The sequence below is a fragment of the Protopterus annectens genome, chromosome 1.part1 (assembly GCF_019279795.1).
Source record: "Protopterus annectens isolate FY-2018-M chromosome 1.part1, PAN1.0, whole genome shotgun sequence".
Taxonomy (NCBI): domain Eukaryota; kingdom Metazoa; phylum Chordata; order Ceratodontiformes; family Protopteridae; genus Protopterus; species Protopterus annectens.
The window spans coordinates 1,320,302,188-1,320,328,705 of NC_056726.1; the positions used below are offsets into that span (position 1 = coordinate 1,320,302,188).

At 37.9% G+C, this 26,518-nt stretch overlaps 1 long non-coding RNA gene across 2 annotated transcripts in view; it reads left to right on the forward strand.

Annotated features, from left to right (window-relative positions):
* The window catches only part of LOC122810239, a 531,132-nt gene that overhangs the window by 190,928 nt on the left and 313,686 nt on the right, over positions 1 to 26,518 (forward strand). For both annotated transcript variants that reach the window (XR_006366069.1, XR_006366070.1), the window contains exon 2: positions 8,291 to 8,344. This is a non-coding gene — a long non-coding RNA (uncharacterized LOC122810239). The remainder of the gene's footprint in view (positions 1 to 8,290; positions 8,345 to 26,518) is intronic.

The following is a 26,518-nucleotide window of genomic DNA, read 5'->3' on the forward strand; positions in this document are numbered from 1 at the left end:
AGGAAAGTTATTGAGTATGATGGCTTTACTCACAGTATACTAGGTGCTGGGCCACAGTTTGTGTACAAGAGGCATTTTAATCTAAAAGAGAGGTCAGAATCAGCTGCAGCGTCAAATGCCCCTGTTATTTCTGAAAAAAAAACTTTGAGGCATGACAAAATGTGAATCTTGTTCACAATGTAGATATATACATGAAGGCAACAGTTTAAAACTAAAAAGTATTGATTTTGAGTTTAAATCACAACAAAATTTTAATTGTAACTTCACCAGGGTGGTTTACCTTGCCTGTTGTGATTTTTGCCACTATTTCTATGAGGGAAAAACTGAAAAGGCTTTAAAGAAATGCATTTATGAGCAATATTATAACTTGAAAAACTCTAACGAGACTAATATCCTTTATAAGCACACTCTGGTTTGTCTAGATAACAATTTGTACTTAATTTTTGTGTTAGGACAAGTGGTACCATATATTAGAGGTGCAGCCTGGGAACAAAGGCTTGAATATAGGGAACTATTATAGCAGCTGAGATTAGAGGCCATTTCACTTTCTGGTTTAAATTATACTCTGTCCCTCAACAGTGTATTAAAATTGCAGGCATCTTAAGCTGTAACTCATTGGGTCACACTTAATTTTATAAATTTTTTATGCATATATAAATGCATATATATATATATATATATATATATATATATATATATATATATATATATATATATGGGTCTACCTGACAACACCGACGTGCTACAACACCGACAACGAAATCACCGACACCACAAAACGGAAAGTTCAGAAACACAAAACGTCACATACCCGACAAACCACAATCCCAACACTCAACAAACAAAACAAATCTCTTGTCCAAAAAGCACACACACAACACAAGCACACCAAAAACCTTACAAACCTACACTGAACCTTACATACACAACTATCTATTCACTAACCTTAACCCAAACCCTAACCCTAAGGTCCGTCACTATCGCACACTCACCTGACCCACGCCCTAACCCTAACTCACTTAACCCGCCCCTAACCCTACAGACCATCACTATCGCACACTTACCTTACCCACACCCTGACCCTAACGTCCATCCCTATCGCACACTTACCTTTACATGTCGGTGTTCTCAGCGTCAGGATTTTCAACTGTCGGTCTTCTCCATTGTCGATCTTCCGGTGTCAGTGTTCTTGTCGTCGGCGTTTTGAGATTATGATGTTTTCAGGTAGACCCATAAAGATATATATATATATATATATATATATATATATATATATACACACACACACACACACACACACACACACACACATATATATATATATATATATATATATATATATATATAAAAATAGATATATAATGCAACATTTTAATGTGAAATTATTGGCTCAAATTTGTCATTTAATTATATCTATTGAATCTAAAAGGTTTCCTATGATGAATAATTCATTGATTTAAAGTTTGGGAACTGGGATTTGTTGGTTTAAGTCATATGACATTTTAATGTTTATATATAAACTTATTGCATTTTAATTGAACACGTTCTGATGAAGTCCCTTTTCAAAGGGATGAAAGCACTTAACGTTTACACAATAAAGAGTGATTCTATTCTATTCTGCCATTTCATCTGTGGTTCCTCCTGCATTGACTCTGGAGACAACTTGAGTTCTTTTGGTTAAATAGTGGTTGATCTAATTATAGAGAAGAAAAGACTGAGTCTTGTCACTTAGAACCTGTACTTGATGTAACTTATGGAAACAAAATTACTCCTTGTGGTTTTGTGAGTATCTTTCTGTTCCTTACAGATATTAATAAACTGGCAATTATATTTTAACTCTTTTCTTGCTCTGGTTCTTGTGAAGGGAAATCAAATTGCCTCCTTCCAGCTTTCAGAAATGTTTCTTTCCTTCTACGATTTATTACAAAGTATAGTCACTTTTACACATTGTCCGGTCACTTTAAGAGTTTTGTGATAAATCACACCCAGCTACTATGTCTTAACTTGCTTTAGTTTTTGGAAATTTTCATAATTCTTCCCTCTTTGAGAGGACAAGAAAAAGCACCCACATCATACATTTTGTAAATCCTCGTATACTTCTTTTGTAACTGCTGAGCTGATATAGTAATACATTATCCTTTTTCCTTTTATTGTTCCCTTCTCTAACCACTCTTATCCATTTTGTTTAACTTCACTAACTCTCCCTTTATTATTTTCTTAACCATAGGTTTTTTGCTAAATGTCAAAAATAGAGTATACATTGCATACAGTTTGTACAATCATTCAAGAACTATTGTCTCTCTCTCTTTCTGTATATATATATATATATATATATATATATATATATATATATATATATAGGTTTACCTTTATATTGTCAATCCCAATATGGGTGAAATGACTTATGCGAATGCCAAAATGTGAACGTCTCCAAAGTCGAATTCCGAATAAGCGAATGACAAAACCTCTCCCCTTTTTGACCCATGATAGCAATGGTGTGGAGGTGTGGCGTGGCTGGAAATGTCGAGTGTCGAATGTTTTTCGATATTTAAAATTTTTTGCAGTTTTGGTTCGCGTAAACTGTGTCGATTAAGTGGCTGGTCGACAAAGTGTGATCAACGATGTAAAGGTAAACCATATATATATATATATATATATATATATATATATATATATATATATATATATCTATATATATATATGTATATATATAAAATAAAAACAGTGTGTAATACTGAACGATAGTAACTGAATATAAAATAAATAACCAAAAACTGGCAAAATAGCTCACAGCTTGATTCATTGATAAAAATTAAAAATGAAAAACATGGTTAGGATTTTTGTCTACTTAAATAGTATGAACTTCTTCAGACTGTGAGAACCTACTAATGACCCATGTAATATAAGAAATCAGAAGTCACGTGACATAAATGAATTGCTTAGTCTCTTTTGAATACCATTGCAATTATATTTTTTTAGGATGCAGCAGTTATATCTTCAGATAATCCAACTTAAAAATGTGTGTGGGGGGGCATTATTGCTTTCATATGTTGGTCTTTCAGTTTTTGAAGTTGTCATCCGAATAATTGCTCTCGTAAATATTTTGTAGGCTGTGTTAGGTGGAAAACAAGATAGATGTTTGTGAAACCTTGTCCTAGAAAAATCATTCACCTGCCAGAAGTCAAATGAGGTATTGTACACTTGATTATTAATGACTACACTGAAAAATTTAATACCAAAATTCTACACAGATGAAAAATTATAACCTGCATGGAAAACATTTAGTTAAAATGGGTGGAGGAATAATGTTACATTAAAATACACTGGAAAACATATAACTATCATGGATAAAATACTAAATATACAATTCCAACTGCTAAAAACGCAGATACCATTTTATCAGTACACTAAGTCACTTGGGTTTGCGCATGGTACAGATATTATCATATGCATATGTTTTTGCCTCACAGCAGCCTTGGATGTGCAGTAATATGTGCACCATACATGTCCTTTGTGAGTTACTTCATCAACATATGAATTATTAAATGGATGAGTGAATGAGAGAATAAATACATACTTAAATAAATAATGGGTTTAAATAGAAGTGCAAATCAGATTAACCTATATAGCAAAATGAAATATTTACATGTCTAAATAAGGAGAGATAGCTTATTATAAATAAAGACAATATTTAAGACTTTTACAATCTGATTATGTAAGAATCTGTTTTCTGGTATTTCAGCAGTAATGACCAATATTTAAAATATAGTTTATACTTATTATTTTAGCAGTATTGACCATTTAATGTAAGGTGAGAAGGTTAGAAAGTGCAATTTTGAGATAACAAATAATTAGGTTTCTACCCATTACCTTATTTTAATGTCCTTTTCACACAAAAAATGACATGCAAAACAACCACTGTAATTGACCTCCCTACCATAACAACACAAGAACTCTAGATGATATATTTTACTGGATGGCAACTAACATCCTGAATGAAACAATAATACTAGGTGATGTAAATAAAGATTAGGCAAATGTTACTACAACTTCATTAAACCCAGGTATTGACTTGTTTGAACTGACTGATCAGTATAACTACCAGCATACTTCTCAAATGTCCAGATTTTCACAGAATGCCCAGATTTTTACCTCATTTTTGCATCTGTCCCTCTTAAAATGTGTGGTTTTCTGCCAAATCATTGAAGATTGAAGTCACTAAATAATGATGGACCTTTTGAGTTTCAGACTTCATACCCTTTAGAAAATGCATTCTAATGCAAAAGGTTATTCGGCCAACTTTCTAACTTTATAGGAGCAATATTTAAACATTTTCTCCATTTCTGGGCCTTTGTCCCCCCATTATTTTTGGCTTTGTTCAGATTTCATGTGCTAAGAGTGTGAAAGAGTATGGCTATCAGGCTGTGCGAAAATAGCAGCAGGGCATCTATACCAGACTGTTAACAAATGACCCCAGGAAAGTAATACATACAAGCATCCTTCCAGAATCCAAGAGTGACCAACATACAAAAACACTAGAGGAAGTCACCCAAGCCCATATAATTAACCTAATAAGAAACTTCATTTTATTTATTGGCATTTGTTTACTGGGATAGTCCACTGGGCCAGTAAGAGACCTTTTTCAGTGGAGGCCTGGGGAGAAAGCACCAAAAGAATGCAGGTAAATAAAACAAAACATGAACAATTAGTAGGATTCTAAACAGTAAGTAAAAATAAAAGCAAGTAAATTCCAAGAGAAAATTATACCTAGAAGAAAATTATTCATTTTGATGAAATTCACATGATTAATCAATGTCTAGAAATTAACATTTTTTAAGAAATAGAGGTAGAACAAAAGTAGAAGTATGCCGCTTTGTACAATTGCTGCTAGCTAATATTACAGAGTAAAACAGAGATGAAACTTTAGAAAAAGGTTGTGGGGTTGTAGTAGGGAATATTGTAAACATGTATATTTATAGAAGAAAAAGAAACAAATTGAGTATAAGTGTAAGAATTTGAGAGGAGCTATGTAATTAGAAGTGGTCAGGATTTAGAAGTTGGAGGGTATGGTACAATTGCAATTCCATTTGGAAGATAAATACATATGTAAGAAAATGTTAAATTGCATAAATATCAGTGCCACTCTCAAACAATGCAATTGGGCCCTATTCGAACTTCTCCTTCTAGATGACACAGTTACTCCAAAGTCAATTCCTCAACATTACAGACATACAAGCCACAGTTAGAAGAAAGAGAAAGAGAGAGTTAAAACCAAATTTGCCCCTGGCTAACCCACAAAAAAACAAATGTTTTATGACAGAACAGGATAAGTCTTAGAAACCCAGGTGCTCTAACAAAACATCTGATAACCTACAAAATTGCATGCATCTAAGAATAAAAATTAAGAAACTAATATCAGAAGGCAATCTACTGCAACCTAAAGAATTTCCAACAGTCCCACCAATGCAGTGCTAAGCAATTATGGTCCACTATACAGTGTCTACTAAAACTTTCTAAAAGTACCCAACCTAATCCATCTCCAAATCTCACAAACCCAGTAATTACAGAAAACTTCAACTAACATTTCACTTGAGTTGTTACCTCATTATTCACACCTTTGACAACCATGATCAATACAACCCATGAAAACAAGAATAACTCTAAGTCATCTAATCTGCAAATTGTTCCCACCACTCTCATTAGAAACCTACTGATAGTGTTTAAATCTACTACGTTAGCAGCTGATAAAGTATTCTATAAAATTTTAAAAACAGCAACAGAATTCAAATCCTATCATGTATCTGTACTATTAAACTGATTATTCAAGAATCTTATGTGCCAGCACTTTTGAAATGTTAAACAGAAAACACCAACCAAACTAAAAATATATATAAACAAGTCAGAATCACCTTGCAACACACGTTGCGGTTTATTAAATGACTAAGCTCTTTTGTCTGTATTGAACAGATTTCATCAGAGTAAACAAGTGAAACACAATCAGTCCTGCTTTAAAAGCAATCGCCCATCCAATAAATAATCTAGATGGTGAATACATTAAGACACCATGCATAAATAATCTTTTGAAATGTTCTTACACTAATGGTTGCAGCTTATATGACCTGTCAAATTACCACTTCATTGCCATCCTTCCTCCAGTATCCAAAATCTTCGAGAAATGCATCCATTGCCATACACTTCAGTTCTTAACTTGGTAACCCCTAAAATCCCCTTCATAACATGGTTTCTGCCTTAGTCACGGCAATGACTCAGTCCTGATGTCTGACATAGATACTGTCAATAATAAAATAAACACAGGAAAACTTTTGTCTGCCAGGTTATTGACCTTGGAAAGGTATTCAGCACAGTCTCCCTTCCAATACGCTCCCAAAAAGCTGTCAGTATTGGCCTAGAGCAGTAAATAAACTGGTTCAGAAGCAGTTTAGCTAATAGATCGTACTCTGTAAAACGTCAGCACTGTTTCTCATCATTCATCCCAAACCAAATAGGAGTTCCACAAGGTTTCATCCTAAGACACCTACTATTCAAAATGACTTACATACCTCTACAAAGTAGGCAGCCTTTATTCATAATGCCGATGATTCTACCATGGTTTGTTTAGTCACATATCTATTAAAATTGCAGTGCATAACTCAGGACACTTTCACACCCATAGAATCATGGCTCAGCAATCCACAACTATTACTAAACCCTCAAAAGGCAAACTACTATGCATCCTTCTGAGATTGAAGATTCATTCTGTGTCACATCTGCAAGTAAAGCCAAAACTCAAGTCATCTCACACACAAAACCGGTTAATAGTTATTACCAATGTCAATTTCAAGTTCTACCTTCAAGTTGTTTATGTTACTCAGAATACCCACCGAAGAGTTAGACTTTTATACTAAACAAAATGGTTCTAACAGATAGTGCTCCCATTATCACAGCCTCCTCATATTTATTAATAAACTTCTATTCCCCATTTTCACAAACCTTCATGCAACTTGGATAGATAAACCAGAACACATCTTCAGTTAAACAGCCGGCTTTGCTTCAAACTCCCTATTCAAAACTCATCATTATTACCCCATAAACCAACCATAATGGCTAAATCTCCCCACCTGGCTCCATTATGACCAGCTGCAAACAACCTATACAATGCTAGATAACCTTGACAAATGCCTACTGACTACAAATCTTATCCAGTGATATTCCTCACCAAGAAGGTTGAGATCACAAGGCAAACTCCTAACCAGAACCCTAAGATCCAACAGTAGTCATGGTAATGTCTTGTAGTTTGTATACATCTCTAAAGTGTGGAATGCATTACCCACTGCCATATAACAAAATCCAAAACTACATAGAGGTTATTTATTAGACAATAACCACTCTCATTCCTACACACCTAAAAACTGACTCTTTACATAATGCTCAACATAAGCATCCATACAAACCTTCTGTATTCTCATACCACTCCCATCTCTCATTTTCCTTATAATATTGCTTTATTAACTTATATGCTGCCAGTATTAACATCAATCTTAGTCTACAGACTAAAAATTGAATTATTTCCAAAAAGTTTTGCTAAGCTCTCATTTTATGTACTAATGCGGTTTCACTTCTAAAGCTCAAAATTTCAAATTATTGAACCTCTAATTATCTAAGACCAGAGGATCAAAGATTTGAAATATTGAACCTAAAAACAAACAAACTCTAAAGCATGAATACTTCTTATTTCACATTTTTGCAAGGGACCAAGCTCCCCAGCATCCTCACACCCCCTGCTACTTAAATATACCATCTCCTACATTGCACTACAGTGAAGAGAATTTTAAAGTTCCCGTTCTGCACTGTACTGCAATCTCCATTGACAGGGGTTGATATTTCAAACCTTTGATCCTCTGGTGTTTGATAATTAGAGGTTTGATGATTTGAAATTTTGAGCTTTAGAAGTGAAATCACCAATGTACACCACCTTCGCCATGCCATACTAACAGGGATCACTTATCCTTATATGAAGATAAGATACAACTCTGGAAATGAAACTATGACATAATATGTTCAACAACATCATTCACTTGCTTCTAAGAATATGCTCTATTGAAATGTTGCTCATTTACATCTGCTTCTTTTCTCAGTGTTTTTGTATAAATTATTTTGCTTACTATTCTTTGTACTCAAACGTTTTCTGGCCACATGTTTGAATTGTTTTTGTTTTGTACTATTTTTTATATACACTTATTGTACTCTCTTCTACTGTAATACATGTAATTGATGTTACTTTTCTTTCCAGGCCTTGCCTGAAAATGGATGAATAATGCAGATGGACCTTCCTGCAAATGCATAGGTAAATAAATGTGTGTTGTCATGGCAAGATCCAATGTGCAATATATCTTATGACCCAAAAAGTGTTTCCAGACTATGCAATCAGACAAAGTCTGCTGTATATTACATATTTTTTTTTCATTCTGAGTGAAAGAAACCTGGGTCCATCATACTTGATATTTAACAGAACCCCAAATGTACTGGGTAATAAAGCTTAGCTACATAGATTTTAAAGCTGTTAAACTAACTCTGCCAAAGCCAAACTAGCTAGATTTGACTTGTTTGCATTAATTATAATGTCATGCATTGCTGCACATGCATTATTACCATCATTTTAGAATACCAGCAGTTTCTTTTCTACTTTACCTGCACGGAGAGATGCAGTTTGTAATAGAGTTTGTTTTCTTCAGTAGTTATTGCACATGGGTTCATATCTATAAAACAATAAAAAAATATAAAAAACACTTTCAGGTTCACTAAATGAGCCCATGAACTTGGGCTAATTTCTGAAACCAAAGATAATTTTAAATCCTCATTTAGCTATGTTACAAGACTAAGAAACAATAGTCTGCTTTGCTCTGAACATATGTAAAATGATCCTCCCCCACTGTGACCAATAGACATTGTCAATTTGTTTGTGTCTTTCGGCTTTTCCCGGTTAGGGGTTGCCACAACGGAACTCTGGTCCGCTAATGATTGGCAGTTGATTTTTAAGTACCGGCTTGCCAGGCCTGATGCACAACCTTCAACGGAGGTACGCCCATTCACGCATGTCTCCATGCAGAAGACGCTCTAGCTGAGAATTGAACCGGACAGCGTCTTACTGTGAGGCGACAACGCTACCGCAGCCAATATTCTTGTAAATTAATTTAATGAAAACTTCACCACCTCCGTGACTTCTGTCTAAACTCTGAAATATCTGAATGCCTCACTTCTCCATTATTTCTAAAGCTCATTTACTGAAAGTACTTACCAACACCAAAAATGTTTCCTTCATGAACCCTAACAATATACCTGGTTGCTTAATTAATAGCTTTAAACATGCCCTTGTAGGCCCTCTTCTTCAACTGTTTAGGTTCTGGTTTTGCTTCTGATGAGTGTCACACTGCAGTAGTGATGCACCTCCATAAGGGTATCTTTTCAACAAACCTAGAAAATTATAAATCTGTCTTCCTTACAAGTCTCATCTGTAAATCTATAGAAAGTATTATAACTGAACTCATAAACTACAATATCAAAAATCTTACTAGACTTGACCCCCCAACACTTTGGCTTTGTAAAGTGTTGATCCTGTCTAGTGACTCTAGTAAACTTCTTTAAAAGGGTTACAGAAGAGCACCAGGAGAGCTCCAGAAGAAAGCCCATGCTGAAATGGGGTAAACATACAAAACTCCACACAGGCAGCTGCCCCCTAGCATAGAATAATAACCTGTAGCTATTTTGCCCGCCATCCAATTAGCATTCACAGTTGTATTCCTATGCTCACCGAATTATCCTTATCTAGGAAAAAGTATAACCCCTAAATATTTTCCTTTCCCTCTTCCTTATGAATATGGTAGAAATGATCTCCTCTGTACTACCTCATTGAATCTAACAATTTTCACATTTTTGCATTAAACCACTGCTGCCATATCTGCTAACTCTACAAGTTGCAGACAGCCTTGTTGGAGGCTAATGGCTTAACATATTTGTCTGTGACCACAGTGCCAGTTTAAGTGTTATTAGTAAATAGGATGATAAACCAGACAATACCTAACAACTGATATGGACAGTCTGGACCCTAATAACCAGCATCGCTTTTTTGTTAATAACCTAGCTCCTTATCGACTTCAGATTCTCAGGTCCTACCCAAGTTCTTCACCAGTCCCCAGTGAATGGCAAAGGCATTGCTGAAATCTGGACAGTCCACACCTCTAGGAGTCTTCACTCTATCTTCCTTAATAGTGATTTCAGTCACATAAGTGGACCAGGTTGAGTCAGCAAGAGTTCTGTTCTGTGACGCCAAACTGATGGCCATCAGCAAGGTAATCAGTTTTCAGAAATTCTACTGACTTGGGGTGTACAATTTACTCCATGACCTCCCCAAGGGACATAAGTGCGGCTAATGGGTCCATGATTATAAAGCTTCATCCTGCATAGTGCTATAATCCCACTCCAGCTTCTGAAGAGATATTGCACAGTTTCATTAGTAAATCAAGAAATAAATACTTCTGTAGACTCTAAATGTCCTGGTAGCAGCTCACAGGTTGACTAAACAATATCCACTCCCCAAGACCCCTGTATTCCTTATCCTTTTAAATATCAAGGTGATGAACTCATACAGTGTCCTTGTGTGATCTCCATCATCTGTATACTATATCTCTTCCATTTCAGAAATTTGCTATGAGGAGCATCTGCCCCTCCCTTACTCTGTATACAGTCATCTACAGGGGGTGACTCATATGGCCTGTAGGATGCCTCCAGCCATGTTTTATTTAGATTCCTTGCATTCCATTTTCTCATTCTACTTCCATTTAATGCTGTTGTATATTTCACTTTTGTAATCCCCTTACCTTAATATTTAAACAGGTTATCTCTTTCAGTATTATGGACATATTTCTGATTCTGATTGTCATTGTCCTGTTTCTGATTCCGAATCTCATTGTCATGTCTTCATGATGCCACACTATGACTTTGCTGATGTTGGCCAGTGTTTCTCACTCTTCTGCAGTCCTGCTGTATGAATGTTGAAAAAGACTGACCAACTCTCATACAGTTCTGGGCCTCAGTCTAGCCTGTCTTTCCTGTCCTAGTACCACAGTTTATGATCTTCCAAGGGGTTCTCCCACTTAGTCAATAAGTACTTCTAGTCCAGCCCTTCTCGCTACTTCCTCTCATTGTTGACATAATAATGTCCTTCCATTTCCGTAACAGAGATGTTTTAATGTATCACTCCTCTTACTTTTACTGTAGTTCTCTTTCTCTCATCGCACATCTATCTTCTCCAACTTGTTCCCAGGCCTTTACCCAACCTTAGCTGTTTCTCTCTCTACCATTATGAAAAAAATAATTGTAAAAACACTATCCCTTGTGTCCCATATATACACACTTGTTAGTTTTTTTTTTCTTTTATTCCAAACCTTGTCTCCTTTCCAGTATCACCTTTATGATCAGTACTCACCACAGTAATACGAGTTTCATTTTAAGCACGTTAAGCCTTCTACCATTCTGTGTAATCCAGAAGCAGCCGGACATTCCCCAGACTTCATCCACAGCCCCCTCCAGATTGTACTTTTCACCTCTCAGCTATGTTTCCTACTTCAGTGATCCTACTCCTGTCAACCTACTTCAGTCCTTTGTCTACTAGAATAAATCCCTTTCAGAGCTCTGTAGATCCAGGTAATTAAAGTATCTAGGATTTTTGTAATTCTTCACCAACTTTTAGAATACAGCTCACCCCTTGCTGGTAATATGCTAGCTCACATCCTGAATTAAGAACCGTATGTTGCTCAGATGTAATACAGTCATACTTTTGGTTTATTTTCTGCTCCCTCTGTATAGTGCTCATCAGTAGCACTGCTCACGACTATCACAACAGGCTCATGTCTACATCAACTCTACTTGAAAAACTTAAGGTGCCCATACCATTTGGCTCTAAAGTAAACCCGAGATATGCGACACTTGTTTTGTCCTAGCATTGTGACAAAGGATTCTTCATAGCAGTAATTTATAGCTACACAAGTGAAATAATGACGCAAGAGGGGGTAAGAAAACAACATTTTTGTCTTCTTAAATCTTATAAAAGTTAACAAGAAAGAGCCCTCTGTAGGATATATTATTTTACAACACAAAACTAAATTGATACCAGCTTTGCTATCTTAAATCAGAGTAAGCAATAAAGGTGCATATGTATGCCAGTTCAGAAAAGTTCATTCTTTTAACTGTCACATTTTCCCAAAGTTGCCTGTATGCAGCAAGAACATTTCAGTCTTCTTTAAATGTGGTTGTCTTGGCTTAAATCATAAAGTTTCATCTTATATGTAGATGTCATTGTCTCTTCATCTACTGCTACTCTGATCTTACCACTAAGTTTATAACTGTACTTACAAGAAAGTGGTGGTTGATGTTCTTTTGCTGTGAGAGCACAAAGATTTTCACTGCACTCAAAAGATAAATGTCTGATTCATCTGAGAATTATTTTGGCTCTTCTCGTTTGATTATCTTTTACTTTTTGTTTGATTTGTTGCTTTATTTTTTTAAATAGGTGTTTATTTCATCATTCTGACTTCCTTGACTATTTAACATAATTTTCTTTGTTTGCATTGCTTGTGTTGTGCTTTACTTTTATTTATTTATTTATTTTACATTTGTTTACTGGGAAAGTCCGACTGGGCCAATGGCCCATTTTCAGTGGAGGTCCGGGGAGAAAAGCTCCACAAAATTATAACATTACAAGAAATACAACAAGAAATATTACAAGAAATATAAAACAAGTAATATAAACAAGAAATATTACAAGAACTAAGTCATTATTAAGGGATGGTAACACATGAAAAATAATAGCAGAGCAAATTTCTAATAGAAGAGAGAGTGAGGTGTTAGAGTAAGAAAAATATAAAATATATACAATAACATTATTAAAAGTGGGTTGAGGGTAAAAGTAGTGGCATAAAGTAAGAATAATATGATGGGCTGAGGGAAGACAGAGGTGACAGTAGCCACTAGGAATAGCTAGTTAAGTTGAGTTAAGTTTAGTTTGGTTGCTAGGTAATTGATTTGGGTTGTTTACCTTTGGTCAGAACATGTACAAATCCATGAATCAGTTAAGTGGAGTTTGAGAAGGTTTTTAAAGGTTGTTTTGTGGGTTGTGGTCCTAATGTTAAGGAGAAAATTGTTCCAGATTTTAGCAATGTAGTTAGAATATATGGCGTCTCCAGCCCTGTTTTTACTTCTGGTTATGTTGATTAGTGATGTGTTACTGGGTTTTAGTATGCATTTGTTTGAACAGTGGTTTAACAGGTCTTGTAGGGCTGGTGTTTTTTCAGGTTGGTGAATTATTTGATGGGCCATTGTAAGTTGGTTAAGGGTGAGCAAATTTTCTAATTCTAACCAAGATAGTTGTTTAAGGGCCTGGCAGTGATGAGATCGATAGGGATGATCGGTTGCAAATTTTGCTATTTTGTTGTAACAGCTGTTTAATTTAGTTAAGTCTATTTTGTTATGCATAGTGAAAATGGGGGGATGCATAGAGATGTGTGGAGACTTGGTGGGTTCTAGCAATAATAGTTTTAATATTATTGGTAAGGTATTTTTTATACCTGTATAGAGTTCCGAGTTTCTTATCTACTTTCTTTATAGTCTGTGCAATGTGTATGTCAAATTTCAGGTTTTGATCAATGATAACACCTAGAAGTTTGGTTTGGGTGACTGGTGTAATGTAGGTATTGTTACTTGAAGTAATTGTGAATGGGGTGGTGGGACCAGTAGCTCTGATGGGGTGAAACCACATCAGTTAATTTGGATGTATGAGCTGAGAAATGGATAGCCAGGTTTCTACTACAGTAAAGGATTCTTGTGTTATTTTTTGAAGCTGCTGGAGCGATGTGGTAGAACAGATTAGAAAGATCCAGAAAGATAGAAGAAACAGGCTTGTCTTAATTAAGGTGATGATTGATGGTATTGGTGAAGCTGATAAGGGCTGTGCTAGTGCTGTGATAAGGGTGAAAGCCATGCTGAGTATTTGCCAGAAGTTATTATTATTATTACTGTAATTTTATTTTTTAGTTTTGATTTCTCACTTATTTCACTAGGGGGATTTATTCATTTCATCTTTTTGATTTTCACACACTGGTCCAAGGATAGCCTTGATTCAGCTGCAATCATTTTTTGTTAGTATCAATGCATTGATGATAGACTAAATGAGAGATACACCTTCAACTCTCTTGTTGTAGCTGGTAAAATTGAATCCATACCTTTCTGACATTGTGCAAAATTCAGGTTCAATAATACACTAGACTTCAGACTCAATGGCAAACATAGGCACATATGAGCCTGTGCTGAAAGCCTCCATTCCATTTCCTATTATGACAGCAAATGGCCATGCAGAAAGAACCATGTGACACCCACTATGCAGGTTAGCCTGGTGAGTACTGAACAGTAAACTGACATACTATTTTATGAATTACATAAAAACCAAGGGCAAATCAAAGACATGAAATTCATATTTACAAGCAGGCAGTTTTTCTTTTTTGCCTGGCTTTGCAACCTTAAGCAGAAATGTCTACATTATAAATTGTTGTTACATTAATCTAACACACTCTAGGGTGTGCAAAACTCACTTTAACACATGTACATAGATTAGATGTTTTACCTGTTCATAGACATAGTCACAGGAAAGAAACAAAAAAACAGAAACCAGCCTGACCCTATTGTACAGAGGGATGAAGTCTCAACTTATGTTTGATTAGCAGGGCTGATGCTGGAAGGGACAGGCCAGGGAGGATGAGACTGAATGTCTTTTGCCAGCTTACATATCCTGAGGGGAAGAAGGTGTCTCAGGTTCACCATTAAGGGGTCACTTAGGAGGAGAACTAGGTGTTGCACCTAGAAAGTATGAACCTGCTGAGCAAACAGCAGCCCTGGTAATGGTGTGTGTGTGTGTGTGTGTGTGTGTGTGTGTGTGTGTGTGTGTGTGTGTGTGTGTGTGTGTGTGTGTGTGTGTGTGTGTGTGTGTGTGTGCCTTCTCTGGAAGGTTGGGCGCTGGGCTGGCAACTCGACACTGTAAAACTCCACTGCCAATCATGAGCGGACAGGCGATCCGCTGTGGCAACCCCTAACTGGGAAAAAGCCGAAAGAAGAAGAAGAAAAAAAAAGGTGACAGGAGGGCCACATCCACCCTGGAAGGTCCATTATTTCCCATATAATGCCTACCTTGGAGGGAATACTTGCATTTACAGAATAGGGCTATCTGTTACTAGTAATAAGCATAAACAAACCAATTTAACAAATAGCCCCATTTTCTAAGTGCAGAGAAGTTTGTTTTATCTTAGTATTACTTTATGCATGTTTTTCACTTGGGATGTAAAATAGTTCCTCCACCTAATGTTTCATAGTTTCTGCAGCATATTTTGCATCCAGAGTGTGTGTGTGTGTGCATATATATATATATATATATATATATATATAATATATATATATATATATGCATATACTTATATGTGCATGTATATGTATACACACACACACACACACACACACACACATGTGTGTATGTGTGTGCGTGTGTATATATATATATATATATATATATATATATATATATATATATATATTATTCAATTATTTAATATCTACACACACACACACACACACACACACACACACACACACACACACACACACACACACACACACGGAGAAATGTGCCCAAAAATGGTAACCACTTTCTGTATTGTATAAACCTCAAATCTTTTGGGTTTCATTTTTTTTAACCCTTCTAGACTCTTTATTATTATTTTTTAACACCTTTATTGAATTATCACGTATAGCATAGGCACATTTATATTTATATAAAAGTAATCAAACTGTATTAACAAGTTAAAATTAACAAACATTATGCTTCACATATATTGTTATATATTATATAAACTAAGCAACTTTACATAAATTATTCAATTCCTGCCCCTTTTTTAAACAAGAAACATTTTTATTAAACTATCACTTATGACGAAAGAAATCATACATTTATGTAAATGAAAACAAACCACACTGACACAGTCCTAGTTGCATTTTACATTGCAAGCCATACTGACACAGTCCCAGTTTCAAACATTATACATCAGTCATAAAATACCCAATCATTTTCAGTCAAACATTAGCTAATTTAAGTCCTGCCTTCTTTTAAACCTCATTCATTCATTCCCAATTAATAAAGAGCTGAAGGACTTTATCTGGGAGGGGAAGAGAGCAAGAGTCAAGTGGGATACACTGATTCTTCCAGTAGAACAGGGCAGATTGGGATTTCCCAACTTGAAGGTGTATTTCAGAGCTAGGCAGTTGAGCCTCCTATACATAGCACAAGCAGAAAACTATAATTCAAAGTGGAAAGGGATGATGTTGAAATCGGGGGGGGGGGGCTAAAGACACAAGGACAGACTGAGATTTGGGATGCAGGCCTTTAAGGAGAATAACAGTAATCATACAGAATATTATATCCATAAAGTAGCAGAAAGAATTCTAAGAACTAAGCCAACACGGGAATGGAGAAAGGAGATTCTGCTGATAGGGATGACTGCAAGTAAGGATACAGACAACAGCAAGAGAGGCCTGGAATTTATTGGAGAAAACCGGCAAAGGAACCAAGGTATTGGGAGCAAATAACTAGAGGGGGAAAGATGATAGAATGCAAAGATGCCAAGAATTTATTTGGACTGCAGGTTAGAGATTGTCTTCCCTATCAAGGATTGATATCAGAGTATAAGCAAAGAGAAAGAAATATGGGGGTCCTAAATGAAAGACCAGCACTGGTGAAGTTTTTAATAGAACCTAGAACAGAACTGCCGTGAAAAAAGGAATAATTAGTAAAGCATATAAAATATTGCATGGTAACTACAAGAATTAATCAGAGGAGGTTAGAAAAGATTGGGAAGAGAAATTGGATAAGCAATTCACAAAGAAACAATGGGAGGATATATGTATGTCTCCCAAATATGCAACAAAATCTAGAAGATTTAGGATGTTTGCTTGGAAATGTTTACATAGATATTTTTATACCCCAAGTAGACTCAGTAGAATTTTTCCTCAGGTAGATAGCAAATGTTGAGGTGTGACAGGGAAGAAAGAGGTAATTGGGAACATGTTTTCTGGGAGTGCAGTGAATTGGCAGACTTTAAGGATTTACTGGAAGATGCACTGTCAGAGATGCAGGGTGGGTTGATCAGTGTGAGGAGTGAGATGATTTTTCTGAGCTATGATACAAAATTGGAATTGCGTAGACATTGTAAGGCCTTACTATCTTTGATTACAGTGGCTGCCAAAAAAGCAATTACTAGAAAATGGAAATCAAAATCTAAGCCAACTATATCAGACGCAATGAATATAGTATCACAGATAAAACAACTGGAACTGAGATCTTTAGAAAAAGTTAGGGGCAAACTACATAGGAAAAAAATGGGAATTGTGGGAATAGTTTGTTTGGGTTTCTAATACCATGATGGGAATGGGCCCCATTCCTATGCCAGAGTATGATTAAAGTTTATGAAATTAGTATTGTTTCAACCTTTGATGTTAGCCAAAACTGCTGTTTGCAGCACCTGCAATGTGCCTATAACTGACTCCTTGTGCAATTCACACTGAGTTCCATGTAAGAGTATTAATGAACAGAAATTTGCATTTGAAACTTTTGACAAGTTTTTCTTGTGCAAGTATTTTTCTTTCCTCTAAGTTCTCTCTTAATCTTTTTGTACACCTTTTTCTGGAAATTCTGGGCTTCTTGGATAACAATAGCAATACAGAATTTCTTTCTTATCCTCAACAGTCCACTATATCATCTTTATGGCTCTTTTTGGCCTGTAGTTGTGTTTTTTGTGGGCTACTACTTTCTTCTACAACAGGGGGCTATCCTCCCCCTGAACCTGGTCTAGCCCCATTGTAGTAATGTTTCAGTGTCTTGGGGATTCTGCACTGTCATTTTTTCCAGTCCTGGCACCAGTGAGCCTACCAGGATTGAGCACTTTTTAATCCTTGGACTTGTGAACCCAGCTGTCTTTCTTTATTGTTTAACCTACTTCTGTCCATGGTATATGTCATATAAAAATACAGTCTATATATCAGTGTCTTCTAAGTGAGATTTTGTAAAAATAGAGTCCAGCTCAATCTTTCCTGTGAAAAATGTATTATTTTCTATTACATCTCTTAGGATTAGATCCAGACAGTAAATCTAGACACTATTGCTATGCTTCTTATTTTTCAACAAAAGCATGTTTCTGCAAAATTTCCTGCTATTTTTAAGTAAATTGTAATATTTAATAACTGGTCCCAATTTTATTCCTTTGTACTCCCATTATTGTTGGTTTTGACCAGAATTTTTGAGCAAAGAATTGAGATCTACATGAAGTCTCTGTCTTTCTTATACATACACACACACACACACACACACACACACACACACACACACACACACACACACACACACACACACACACAACAGAAGAACCACACACTTGGATGCATACACAACAAACTCAATAAATAAATAAATAAACAAAAATTTAAAAATAACATTGAACAGAATGTTTGTGACCACACAAACAGTTCACCTATAAATTACTCATTTATTCAAAATCCATAGGTTAAGCACTTCCATCCCTAATATCATTGGAGTTTATCAGAACACTTTCTAGTCATCATTGCCTTTCTTTCATGCAAGTGTAATGTCTTCTAAAAATACATAAAACATAATAATTAAAATAACTATAATGTAAAAATGCTATTGACACAAAAACAATATTAACAAAAATATGGACAGTACATTTGCTTTACAAGATTAGAACCATACACGTAAAAATACAAGTGAAAATTTTAATTAAAAAAATGATACAAATAATAATAAAAATTGCTGTCAATCATCAAATCCTGGATGGTCTATGTTTTGAAACATTACTTATACTAAAATATTTCTTTAGACCCTGACTGTTAGCTGTATCTGCCTTAAGCTGCCATTTCAAATCATATTTGTTCATAGGTTTATAGTAGGCTAATGACTGTCAGAGTCTTTGTTAGCCTAACCATACAACCCAACTATCTTGGACACCTATATTGTGGGATATGTTAGCAAAGAGGTAGCTAAGGGCTATGTGAGGCATGAAAGCTGGGAAATAATTTGATTACTGTTGACCTCTGTCTTTCAGAGATATGGAGGTCAAACCAGATGTGAATTTGCAATTTCCCATGCAATGATCAAGGTTCTGTTTTGGATAGGGTCAGGGATGAACTCTACTTCTAGCGGATAGGGAGTGTATTCCATTGTGCAGGGAATCTTTGAGGTACATATTGGTCTCTCCAGCATGTTTTATTTACTGTATGTCACAGGTGGTTCTGGTGATATTTATTTTGTGAATGTGCAAGAGATCCATCAGAGCTGGATTTGAGGATGTCTTATATACCAGGCATAGACCACCTCTCAGAAACCTGTAGGTGACTGAGTACAGAGATTGGGCCTTCAGGTGATCTGTATAGGACAGGATATTCATACCCTAGATTACTCTGCTGAGGGACCTTTGAGGGCATTCCAACTGTTGCAAGTACCTGGTTAGGTATGTGCCAAAGGGGCATTGTGCTCAGTGATGAGTCTGACAAGGGCTGAGTAGAGTGATACTATAACTTCCTTGGATCTGGATGCCATACCCTTGCTTATGAGTAGGTGGCACAGAATGATTTTGCTACTATCATGGCTATGTATTGGTAGAAGGCCAGATTACTGTCTTCATATATTTCTAGATTCCTAACTACCTAATCACTCTTAAGGGTGTTTTATTGATGGAAAAATTAGCTTAGGTGGATGATTTTCCAAAGTGCACTATAATGCATTTCTTCATGTTGCGTTTTAATCCATGGCTTTGGCACCAGTCATTTGTTTGTGTTAGACCCTCTTGTGGAATGCTGGTGTCATGCAGAGAATCTATGATAGCTTCCAGTTTACAGTAATCTGCAAACTTGGTGAGACAAAGACCTTTGACATTAGCCTTGGCATCTGAGAAGTAGATGTCAAAAAGGAGCAGGCCAAACATGGAGCCCTGGAGTACTTTTCTGATGACCAGACTCCTGGAGGAGGTGGTCTCACCTATCCTGACCTCTTGGGTTCTATCTGTGATCCAGCCAGCAATCCAGTGAGTTATAAATGGATGCATGCCTAGTTCTTAGATAGCTGAATGGGGTATTGTATCGAGCACCTTGGCCAGCTCAAGGTAAGCCATATTTGCCATTTTCCCCTCATCAACAGCTTTAATGCCCATCTTGAAGAGGTCTATAGGTTGAGCAGGCAAGGCTTTCCCTTAACGAAGCCAAACTGGGATGGGCCCAGTGTCTGTAGGTTGCCAATGCCCTTGCCAATCTTTTCCATGATAATACACATAATGGCATATTAGACTTGAAAGACTAATGGGTCTACAGTTCCCCAGGTCGGGTGATGGTCCACCCTTATAAAGAGGGATGACTGTTGCAGCTCTCCATTCACCTGTCATGTAACCTGTTTTGAGAATATTGTTGAAGAATGCCTCAAGTGGTCCTGCTAGGTCATATTTTAGGCAATTTATGAGGCAACTGGGGATATTGTCAGGGCCCATTAGATGGTGTTTTTGGCCTTAGCGAGCACTGCTAGGAACTGCTACCTGTTAATAATCAGTGGGGATATAGGTTCATAGGTGGTTACTAGACTAATGACCACTTGAGCCCTTACAATCTTAGCCACACCCCCCAAACCATTTGAGTCTCGAGTATAGTAGGTGTCTATATGGGAGGGGGCATGTTGATAGGAAGGTAAGAAAGGATTTGTAGGAGGGGGTGTTTGTTAGGAGAATACTGTTTTATACAGATCATCTGCCCATAAGGGAGTCCAGACTGGGAGTAAATTTACAATTTCCCATCCAATTGTCAAGGTTTTGTTTGAATAATGTCAGGAATGAACTCTCTTTTACATGGATGGATGCATATTCCATAGTGCAGGGATACTTTGGGACACACATCTGCCTCTCTAGCATTTTCTGTTTGTCATATGCGAAGTTCAGATCCCCGGATCTAGTGTTTCAGGTGCTGTTTGTTTTTCACATGTGCAACAGATCCATCAGGGCTGGGTCTGAGGAAGCTGTGTAAGCCAGGCAAAGATCCCCTCTCAGCAGCCTGTAGGTGACTGAATACAGACAGTGCCTTTAGCCAATCAGTGTAGGAGGTATTCAAGCCCTGAATTGCCCTGGTTAAAAACCTCTGTGGGCATTCCAACTGTTGCAGGTGTCTGATTAGACACATGCCAAAGGAAACATTGTATTCAATGATGCATCTGACAAGAGGCGAGTAGAGTGGTACTATAGCTTCTATGTATCTGGATGCCATCCACTTACCATTAAGTTGGGTGACATGGAATGATTTCCTTATTATCCTAGCTATGTTTTGGTCAAAGGCCAGATTGCTGTCTACATATGTTCCCAGATCCCCTACTACTGGTTAATCTCTTAGGCATGTTTTAAATATGGAATAATTAACTTGGGGTGTTTTCCAAAGAGCATTATAATGCATTTTCTTGCCACTGAGTTTAAGGCCATGGCTTTGATACCAGTCATTTGTCTGTGTTAAGACTTCTTGCAATATATTGGTGTCCTGGGAGAATCTATACTAGCTCCCAATGTACAGTAATATGTGAACTTGATGAACCAAAGGCCTTGAAAATTAGCCTTGACTTCTGAGAAGTAGATGCCAAACAGGAGTGGGCCCAGCATAGAGCCCTGGAGTACTCCACTAGTAACTGGTCTCTTGTTGGAGGTGGTCTCACCAATCCTGACTTCTTAGGTCTTGTCTGTTAGCCAGCTGACAATCCAGTGAGTTATGTAAGGATTTAGGCCTAGCTCAAAGAGCTTGACAACAGTGCCTGAGTGGGGGTATTGTATCAAATGCCTTAGCCAGGTCAGGATATGCAGTATGCACTGTTATACCATCATCCATTGCTTTAGTGACCCTCTCAAAGATGATAATTTGTTCCATGGCTTTGCATATTAGGCTTGCTAGACTGATGGATCTGTATGGCCAGTAGATGGTAGTGTTGTATAATATGAGTCATTTTCATTATGAGTTAATGAATAGGAAGGAATGGCTTTACTTCATTTTTAATATTTTTTTAAAAATCATCATTTTCTGTTTTCACTGACTGTTTATGATCTATATGTTATAGGTTCATAGGTAAGAACTAGGCCATCTGCTCAAGGACATGTATAAGCCCAGCCAGAATGTGTTGGCTTTCGCCACCCCCTTAGATTAGTCCATGTGCCTCTATCCAGCAGAGCCATTAGTTCCCTGCGCTACTGTCCAGCAGAGCCACTGCAGTGATCCCCGGGGTAAATTTTCTGTTTCCCATCCACCTGTCAAGGTTTCTCTTGAAGAGTGTTGGTGAGGGGCTCTGCCTGATATATATTGGAATCCTGTTCTAAAGCATGGGGAGTCTCTGGGATAGGAATCGATCCCTCCACCATGTCCTATTTATCATTGTGGTGAGGTTTATATCTCTAGAGCGTGTGGCTCTCTGGGATTTGTTTTTTTTTTTAGGTGGAGCATGTCCATCAATTCTGGGTTGGACATGGCCTTGTATGTCAGAGATCACCACTGAGTAAGCAGTATGCAACCGAGTACAGCTGGAGTTTCTTGAGTCGGGCTGCATAGGGCATCTGTTTGAGGCCAGTAATCCTCTTGGTGAGGTACTTTTGTGGTCTTTCCAGCTGTTGCAGATGGGTCATTGTATTCTATGATGGGTCTAATGAGTGATGAGCAGAGAGTCACAATAACCTCTTTTGTTCTAGATGCAAACCCTTTTGTGATTAGGTGGGCCACATAGAAGGATTTTCTAACCACCTTGGCAATATGATTATCAAAGGAGAGATTACTATCTACTTGGGTCCCCAGATCCCTTATTACATTTTCTGTATTTAGGGGACTACCACCTATGTGGTAGTTCGTGGGTACTTTGTTTTTTCCAAAGGGGATGACTATGCACTTTTTGGCATTTAGCTTGAGGCCATGATTTTGACACCATGTATCCGTCTCAGTGAGACCCATCTGGAGGGTGTCTGTATCAGCTGGAGAATCAATTATGGCCCCTAGTTTGCAGTCGTTTACAAACTTGTTTAGCCATAGTCCTCTTATGCTTGCCTGTACCTCTGAGAAATATAAACTGAGCAGGAGGGGTCCTAGGACTGAGCCCTGGGAGACGCCACTTGTATCCGGTTTAGAGTTGGACGTAGAGCCTGCAACTCTCACCATGTGGGCTCTATCCATGAGCCAGTTGGCAACCCATCTCGTGACGTAGGGGTTTATGTTCAAGCTGGTGAGCTTGTCCATAATACTACAATGGGGAATGGTGTTGAAAGCCTTTGCGAGGTCTAGGTAGGCTGTGTGGACCTCCTTTCCCTCGTCTAATGCCTTGGTAACCATCTCAAAGAAGTCCACTAGGTTTATTTATTTATTTATTTATTCATATTTGTTGACCTGGAGTGTCCAACTGGATGTAGGTCCATTTTCAGCAGAGGCCCGGGGAGAAAAGCTCCACAGTTAAAATAAACAGACAGTAGTTACATTGGATTACATAACGATTAACAATTTACATAGCAATTAATTACAACATATTTACAGATGAAGAACATAATACATCAGTAGACAACTAGAATCTTTATCTGTGAAGTACATAACAGACATTAACAAATGTTACAATAAGAAGTTCCTGCTGTATAATAAGTACTAGGCTTATGAGCATCTGAGCTTGCTATAATCAAGGTAGGTTTAGGAGACATGATCTGCCCTTAACAAAGCCAAACTGGGTAGGGTCCAAGGTTTGGAGGTTCCCAATGTCTCTGTTAATGAGTTGCATGATGATGCGTTCCATAGCCTTGCAGACCAGGCTAGTCAGGCTTATAGGGTGATAATTCCTGGGGTCCATTGTGGCTCCACCTTTGTGGAGAGGGATAACTGTTGCTGTGCGCCACTCTGTAGGTACGTAGCCCGTAGAGAGGCTGAGTTTGAACAGTGTGTTTAGGTGAGGGGTTAGTTCATTTTGGAGCTCTTGTAAGACACAGCCTGAGACACCGTCCAGTCCCATTGAAGCTGTGCTTTTGGCTTTGGATCGGGCTGTTTTAACCTGTGTGTCGGTGATTGACAGGGCCCTGCATTCTTCTGGTATGGTTATGGGCCCTTTAGGGGTTGAGAGGGGGGTGAAGTTTGCACTAAACCTGTCTTCCAGAATGTTGGCAATATCAGTTGGTTCAGTGTATTTTGTGCCATTCTGCACTAACTCAGAGCAAATCTGAGAGTTTCCACTTAGGTTCTTGGCATAGCTAAAGCATGCTTTCTGGTTATCTTTGGAGTCATTGGCAATTTTTCTTTCGAAACTATCCATGGATGATTTAATGAGGGATCGTAGTTTCTTGCTGATACTGATCAGGGATGTCTTTCCTTCTTGGGATTTTACTCTTTCTGTACTAGTTTCCTCCTTCTGTTGTATAGCTTGTTTATGGCAGGGGTCCACCAGACTGGTTTCCTTTTCTTGGAGGAGTGAGTCTTGGTTTTACTTGGGATAGCATGATCCATGCATTCCTGCAGATGCCTTTGTAAAGGTTTCAGCAGCTTGGACAGCATTGTCCTTTAGCATGGGTGCTGTGAACCTTTCCACCTTGGTCTTAAGTAACGTGAAGTTTGCTTTTGAAACGTTATTCATGGTAGTTTCCTTGACTGGGGGTTGGGGCAGAATGTGGATATCCAGAGTGATTAGTCTATGGTCTGATCTAACCAGTGAGGGGTTGACCTCTGGTGTGGAACACCGGTCGCCCATGTTGGTGCTGACCAGGTCCAATATGTTGTTCCCTCTGGTGGGGGTGTTGACCAGTTGATCCAGGGCATTCGAGTTTATAAATTCTAGGAAGGGTTGGGCAAGGGAGTTAGTACTTGAGTAGTTCTCCCAGTTTATGTTTGGGTAACTGAAATCACCCAGTATTAGGGTGTTTGGTAGGACCTTCATATTTCCCAGTGTCTCCAGAAATGCAGAATGGGGGTCCTGGTCCATGGAGGGTGATCTGTAGCAAGCTACAATTTGGATTGCAGTTTTGCTCATTGTTAGTTGCACATGGATGATCTCTGATGCATTGTGCTGCACCACAAACCTGAAGGTGTGGGCATCCTTGATGAATATGGATACACCCCCGCCTTTTGTGTTTCGGTCCTGGTTCTGTGGCTGAAAGGTATGGTATGAGTTATAGCCTAGTAGTGCTGGGGTGCTCTCAGGAGCCGTAAACCAGGTTTTTGTTACTGCACATATGTCTGAGGAGTGCCTCGAGTGTGTGCATTTTGAGGTTTAGACTTCTGGCGTTGAGTAGCATTACCCTCAGTTTTTGGTTACTTGTGCTATTTATGGTGGTGGGTTTGTCTTTTGAGCCTTGCCTAAAAAAGGCACTATGGGGGCAGCAAGAGCCTTGGCCAGTATTCAAAAGCCTAAGGGTGACAGGTGCAAGCCATCTCTTGCGAAGCAACGTGGCTTGTCGAGCATGTCATCCTAGGTGGACAGATACTGGATCCCCTTTGAATGACACCAGAAACTTAGTCAATTGTTGAAATTGATTATTTTTTCTTTATACTGTGGCATCATTCTTGGTGAGGGCAGGATGCTACTCAGGGTCAGGGTCATACCAGCCTGGGCTACATGATCAGAGAGCTCTTCCATGTCTCTTTTCATGTAGTCCAGGGAGGTACATCTCAGGTCATTCACACCAACATGGAAAAAGACAGAGTTGTATTTGTATTTGTTCTGGAGTGACCTGAGTGCTTGTGTTATGTGGCAGATCCTGGCACACGACAGTCAGCTAAATGTAACCTTCTCCTTGTCCAGCCTAGTTAGTGGGACATCAGTGTGCCTGACTATAGAGTCACCTATTACTAATGTGTTGGGTATGTTATTTTGCGTTAAGAGCTGTGATTGCATGGCACACTGATTATGTGAAGTATGTGTTTCATGGTTGGTGATGGGGTGCGGAGGTTGCCTGGATGTCTGCTTTGGAGGTTTCTGTTGCTTTTGCAGATTTTTATTTAGAGCCTCCGAGTATGTTTTCATGTATTCATGTGTTTTATTTGCCGGTGTTGGTTTATTAGGTCTATGTGAGACCAGTGGTGTGTTGCAAGTATTACCCTTCTCCTCTTGACTGTCAGTTCCAGTCTTGGGTTGAGAGAGCTTTGCCTCCAGTTTGGCTGTATAATTGCATGTCTCGCATATATTAGTGTTTGGTGGTAGGAGGAGGGGGTTGTCTGTGTACATGAGGCAGTGGTAACATTACCTCAAAATGCCCAGATTCACCAGTTGGACTGGAGAGTACACTGGAAAATGCCCTTTGGACATGCCTGAATAGGTAGAGTAAGCTATTTTTCTGACTGGCTGGTGGGGACGAATAGAGAGCCTTGTACTTCTGGACAGTATAGGGGG